We start from the raw sequence: 7,103 nt of genomic DNA on the forward strand, positions 1-7,103 counted from the left end.
ATTTTACCTGGAAAAGCTTAAAACTTTGTTTATAATTTTGAAAATTATAATTTCAATTATGATCTTTTCCCGAAAAGTGCCTTAGACAAGAAATTTATTAGAATTATCAGAATTATGCAATTTTTAGTCATGAAAAACAACAATATCTTCAACATTGTTTCTCTTTCAGAATGAACATGCAAATTCTTAACGTAAAAGGTCAATTGAATTTACACACTGGCTCACTTTGATTCCCCTCTTCAGAGTTTTTACCCTGATCACTAGTAGTAGAAGATATTAGTTCTATACAGTCTTCAAAGTTTAAACTTGGCATTATTATGGTCAACTTTTGTCTTATTAACTAATCTTAACTTTCGGTTCATCCAGACGAAACATTTAAACAAGATATATCATTCTCTTATATTTAGTAAATGAAAATTTATTGCTATAATGCACACTGCAGTCCAAACAGCCACACTTGTCATGGTGTGAGGCCTGCTCTTTTGAACAGAAACTGATTTCATAGTTGCTAGTCAGTTGTTTGATTGAAAACCTAGCAGGAAAATAATTTAATACTAATTAATTCATGATTTTTTTTATTTTAATTAGCTGCCCATTTAATCATGCCGTATTGTTTACATAATTCGTCTTCTTTTTCTTGAAACTGAATGAGTTATTTTTAGCTCTTTTCTTCTTTTTGTTTGTGAAGAAAAAAAATTAAGTTTCTCTCTTGCCAAAGTTATAGCATATTCTTGAGAAATATTGGAATAAGTATTAAACTTGGAATAGCTATATTTGTTAAATCTACAAGATATATTCAAACTTAGAAGAGGAAGAATTTCAGTTCTAAAACATATAACATAAACTACACTTAACAGGATCAATGTACATATATAAGGTGACTCTATCTTGACTTGAAAGAAATTTCAATTTTGTTTAATGATTGGCTGCCGGACTGTTGAAAGGCTGGACTATAGATGTAAAATAGCCCTTAACTTTTTTTTGCTATTATTTACAGGTTTAAATCAAAATAACAAATAGATAAATTCTACAGTGTTTAGTCAAACTGTTTTATTTTCCTTGTTTAAATGTTTTATTCTACTTGGTTAACTTTCTAGACGAGGAAACTATAGCCATTATATTCCAAATACCTTATTTTGCATGTATACAAATAATCATGATCAAAATACTGGGTCCCCCGGCATGCAAGCAAGAAAACTTTGTATGTAAATAATAAATTAAACATGACGGAGAAAGATATAATATTCTACTTTGTTGATATATTTGTTACCTGAACTGTAAAACAAAAGTTGTAAACAATTAATGTGAACATGAATCAAGGGTTACTGGATACATTGATTAACATAAATCATCCACATATTATTAAGAGATGTCCTCCAACTAAACTTAATGGATATGAAAAAGGTTAAATAGCTTAAAATAATTTTAATTATCGAATGTATTTTTTTTGTATAAATGCATTATGATTGAGTATATGTAATATATGAAAACTTTAATATCAGTTTTTGTAATTACTCAAAATATACAGCATACATACTACAAAAAATGCAAGATGTGAAGATCATGACAAAAAGAGATAAAGATACCTGTCAGTTGTAACTACTGTCGAAAATTTAATTCAAGGATAAATTTTATCCACAACCTGCTACTGCACAAATGCAGTTTATAATTGATTCGTATTTTTTTTTTCTTAATTGGCTCTTCTGAATCAAGGTTTGTAACAATATGCATTATTTAATAAAAGTCTAAAAAGATCATTTATCCAAAATTCATCAAATATAGGATTATAAAGGAACCACATTAAAACCATGTTGTATGTATTTCAATGTGTAATCTACTTTTAATCTGCTTTTCAGCATTATAAACCTAACATTTATTAGTACTGTATAGGACAAATGTAACATAAAATTAATCAAGTTTAAGTAATTTACACCTTTTGCATAGTCCTACGACCAACCCAACTAAAATTCAAATTAGTTGTGTTAATAAAGAAAAATAGTTACCAAGTGTTAAGCAAAAATTTGTAATTTATGGTATGATAAATATGTAAATGTTAATGAAAAAACAATAATATACATTACTGAAATAATAATATGGATATTTAGAAAAGTACAGTAAATAGTTAATGGACAAATTGTTCCTGAAAAAAACTGATTTATTTGTCAGTTATAACAATTTATTTTCATCAAAATTATCCCATAAATTAGTTTAACCTTTTGATTTTGACAATTTTTATGTTTTACTACTATAGTATAAACACCATCTCCTTGTTGTCAGATTATTGTGTATCTAGTGTTTAAAGTACACCATAACAAATTTCCCTTATTAAACTCTGAAGTTTAAATATGACTGATATCATGCTGGATTTATATTTGATTATAGCTAGCATGAAATATGTGGATTTGTCACAAAAACATAACTAATGCTCTAAACCACCAGTTGTACTTAATCGTTGTACCCTTGAATCTTTTTGGTCTACCTTAATAAACTTTCATTGTATTAATTTTGTTTTATTATTTGTATATCTATTTGTTTAATTATTTATATATCAATTTCTTTAATTATTTGTGTATTTATTTGCTTTATTATTTATATATCTATTTGTTTTATTATTTGCATATCAATTAGTTTTATTATCTATGTATCATTTTTTTAATTATTTGTTTATTTTTTTGTTTTATTATTTATGTATCATTTGTTTATTTATTTGTTTATTTATTTGTTTTATTATTTGTATATCAATTTGTTTTATTAATCATATGTCTATTTGCTTTATTATTTATATATTATTTGTTTAATTATTTGTTTATCTATTTGTTTTATTATTTATGTATCTATTTGTTTTATTATTTGTATATCTATTTGTTTTATTATTTATATATCATTTGTTTTATTATTTGTTTTTTTATTTGTTTTATTATTTATCTATCATTTGTTTATTTATTTGTTTATTTATTTGTTTCATTATTTGTATATCATTCACACTCTCACTCATTCACACTCATGACTCAACTTCTTTAATTTCACACTCAACAAACATTGAAATCATACTTTAGTTAAGTCTATACTACTTTTTTTGGCAAAATGATCACTAATATAGAATTAAACACATTGAGTTTTAATTACCACTGTCAATGATTAGTGAAAGGTTTAAATGATATGGCATAAAATATAACTTTCCAATGTTTTTATAATGGTGACTATAATTTGTAAAAAAAAATTGAAGAATTTATTGCATTTAATTGTAGATTTTCAACAGAAATAAGACACACATTTTTCAACTTTCACCTATTCTTGAGTCATATGTGCCAATTTTGACGTTTAATGGTAACAAACAAACAGACCAGCTATATATATGTATGTACATTATTGATATAAGTGAGCTGATAGGAAAACAAGTTTTGGAAAATCTGGTCTGTTACAGTTTTCTTTTATTGTAAACTTAATGGAAGAAGAAATAACGGAACAAGTATTGTTCAAGTTTTAAAAAATACATTTATCTTCACATAAGGTTCATATAAGTAAAACCTTACTGAGGTTTGCTTCTAATGGATTTTGAAGTTCATGCTTTACATTAAACATATTGAAAATTTTAAATGCACAACGGATTAGTCATATTAAGTGCATGCATAAATACAAAATATTGAAATTAAAGTCAGCCATATTTAAACTTAACTTACGGAACTATTGTTGAAGAACATAAATAAATATAAAAAGATTTGTTGCTTGTTTTTTAATTAGATTCTAAACTTGATATTGCTAAATGTGTTTTATTCTAATTCTAAACTTGATATTGCTAAATGTGTTTTATTCTAATTCTAAACTTGATATTGCTAAATGTGTTTTATTCTAATTCTAAACTTGATATTGATAAACGTGTATAATATTTAAACTCTAAACTTGATATTGCTAAATGTGTTTTATATTTAAACTCTAAACTTGATATTTCTAAATGTGTTTTTGATTTAAATTCTAAACTTGATATTGCTAAATGGGCTTTATATTTAAATTCTAAACTTGATATTGGTAATTGTGTCTTTAAGAATTGAAAAATCAATAAGGTTTTTTTTTGACTTGTTTGTTATTATTCTTCATATTCTATTTAGCCTTACCTTATAAATCTTGGTTTAAAGATATTTTACCAAGAACTCAAGAAACCTGTATCTGCCTTTAAACATATACATAAATATTGGAGTTTGAATTAGCATATTCAAATTATGCATGTATAGTATAATAGTGTATAGTATAAGTATATATATATATCTATACTTAATATATTCTCATATTCTATTCATTGTTAAGTGGGGAATGAACACAACTATAAACTGGAATGTATTATCATTTTGATGCTTTTCATGATTTTACTTTATGGATCGATCATTACTTTCAAATCCTTAATCTGTTATAAAACCACACAATACATTATGAGTAGAACACATGCTGGGTCCATTACACAATGTGTACATCAGACAAGCCGGTACAGTGTCTTTACATATTTCATTTCATGTTTCTACTCCAGTAAGGAGGAATGAGGATAGCATCAACCAACACTGGGACTTGACCCCTAAGAGAGAGCCTCTTGTCTGCAATCTTTGTAGTTGAAAAAGGCGTCTGTCTAGAGCCATATGAAGTAAACTCAGAAGCCAGAGAGAGTCTAAAGTCTACAAAAGAGTTGATGTGGGGCAAATCCAGTGCTTATTGTTGAGACCAGAGGCCAGGGTCAAGCAGTGAGTCCTCCAATTGATCTTTTGAGTAGAATTGTCCTCTTTTACAAACAAATACAACAGGCATTAATTGATAGATAGACTTGTTTATTTAATTATTTAAGAATATGAATATCACTTATTGTAGAATCTCCCTTAAAACTTAAAAACATCAAAACAGCTGAATGGAACTCTAATGACCTCAAGGCCCAAGGTGGTTAAATGGTTTTAAGTTTTGTCAAATAAAAAAAATATCATTCCAGAATATGTAGAGCTGTTACAAATATTGAGAGAACGTCTATTTATCTGCATAGAGTTTAAACATCTCTAAAAGTGTGAAACCGACAATTTAACTAATGACAATTCAACTATGCTGAAGGCTTACTTTAAACATTTTATTTAAGCTTAAAATAATAAGTACAACAACCTGTTAAGGCTCTGGAACTCTTTAAAAAACAGTAATATGGAAAAAAATATTAAATTTTCTCCAAATTGACAGACTAACATACTTAGGCTCCTTAAATCCTTGTATACATAAAAAAAATATTTTAAAAGATGTCTGCTATTGTATTAGTGAGTCATTGCCGTAAAGGGCACTTTATCATTTTAAAATATAGATTTTATAATCTTATAATAGATGTTATATTAAGTTCAGGATTAACTATAGTTGTAGTTTCATGCTGATTATAATCCAATATCATCTAGTCAGGTATCAATCATGTCTGAATGTCAAACCAAGCGTTAAAACAACCAGTAAAGGTTGAACTTATTTTTGTCATTTCAAGAATTATCTATTTTTTAAATGATGCTGAATCTGAACTGAACTACTGTTAAAGCAAAAATCAGAAATTAAAATATAAGAATTTTTTGGGGTGGGGTGGTTAGTGTGTGACAACATTTCTAATTAGATCACTGAATTTAAGCACACTTGCTGGCAGCTAGTAACTGGATTGGTAATTGGTATCCAGACTGGTTTTCATGGGTTCACTTCACGCACTCCACACATGTACACTTAGGGATAGAACTTTTCCACTTTTTTCAAAATTGATCATCATGTTTTAAAAACGATGGAGAACAGTTGTTTTTACAAAAAAATCATTTTTGAAAAAGCTTGTTTATAAAAAACGGTTGTTTTAACAACAATAGTTTTTGAAAATGTTCTTTGCTTCAATGTTGAAAGTTTGTCGTTTAAAAAAGAATTAAGACAACATTTATAATCTTATCTCCCTGACAAAAATTGAAATTAATTGTCATAAAACTCAGATTCACTAGCCAAAGGAATTGAATCTTTGAATCGAAATCCAATATTTAAACCCCAATATCTTTTGAACCCAATCTTGTAAACCTTTGACATTTCAAACACTGATTATTTGAATTAACAAAATTCCTAGTTTGAAATATCTAAGGTCTACAACATTTGGTTCCAAAGATATAGTGATTAAAAATCAGAGTTTTGGCAAAGACTCAACTCCTTTGTTTCAAAATGATTTTTGTTTTTTAAAAGTTCAAAACGTATAGTTGAAAAATTGAAAACAAAACCAAAGCAGTAGTTTTCACCATAAATTTTTTTCAACCCTACTTGCACTACTCTTGTTTAAAGGAAAATCTGAAGCTAATATCTGGTTAACCCTGACTGTTGTATGCGGATTAAGGGTTGGCTTTCAACAACTCTCGCAGCAAAACGGTGCAGTGAGATTGCTGCTCAACTGCATGAAAGAAGCTTTAATAGGATTGATTCAAGTGAATGATGAGACTCTGAGTGTATCCAATCTGATAGGAATAAGTCTGATGTTACTTGTCAGTAAGGGCCTTAATTCAGTATATCAGAAAAATTCTTTCAACTTTCATGATGCCTAAGCAGCCATTAGGCAGCTAGATTCTAGTCAATCCACTTTCTCAGATGAAATGAAGCGTGGATGGATGAATGTTATGCCAGAATTCAAGCCATGGTAGATCCTTCAACACCAAACTTTCATAACAGATTCTGGTATGATCCTGGTTTATCATTGGTCATGACAGCCAGATCATGTCCTTCGGACACACTAATCCCTTTTATAAAGAAATAAAAATGAATTTTTTCTCTATTAAATGTTTGAGCACATGTTTATTTTAAGTTACGGTAAATTTTAATTTCTTTTAGGGCTGGGCATGTTTCAACTTTTCAATAATGATCAGTTCCAACTGTTTCAGGTAGCTGTTTGTTTTACAGGTAAGAACGGAACTATCTTTGGTTAATGGTATTTTTTTCTTTTTTAACTGTTAACGGTGTTAACGGTTTACCAAAACTCCAAAAAATTCCATAAAAAAATCATTAATTGTGTATTAAAATTGAATTTACCATACTAGCATTTGCAAAATTGCAAAACGACATTTATAAACATCAAAATACAAAAAAAATGT

General features: G+C 27.6%; 1 long non-coding RNA gene across 1 annotated transcript; it reads right to left on the minus strand.

Annotated features, from left to right (window-relative positions):
- Positions 1-384: 384 nt before the first annotated feature.
- On the minus strand, positions 385-1,661 carry LOC111715546 (uncharacterized). The gene is made up of 3 exons (XR_002768249.1): positions 1,587-1,661; positions 1,271-1,385; positions 385-532 (listed from the first exon to the last, which is right to left on the minus strand). It is a non-coding gene; the product is annotated as an uncharacterized LOC111715546 (long non-coding RNA).
- Between the last annotated feature and the right edge of the window lie 5,442 nt (positions 1,662-7,103).

This window comes from Eurytemora carolleeae, unplaced genomic scaffold (genome assembly GCF_000591075.1).
Source record: "Eurytemora carolleeae unplaced genomic scaffold, Eaff_2.0 scaffold1785, whole genome shotgun sequence".
NCBI lineage: Eukaryota > Metazoa > Arthropoda > Copepoda > Calanoida > Temoridae > Eurytemora > Eurytemora carolleeae.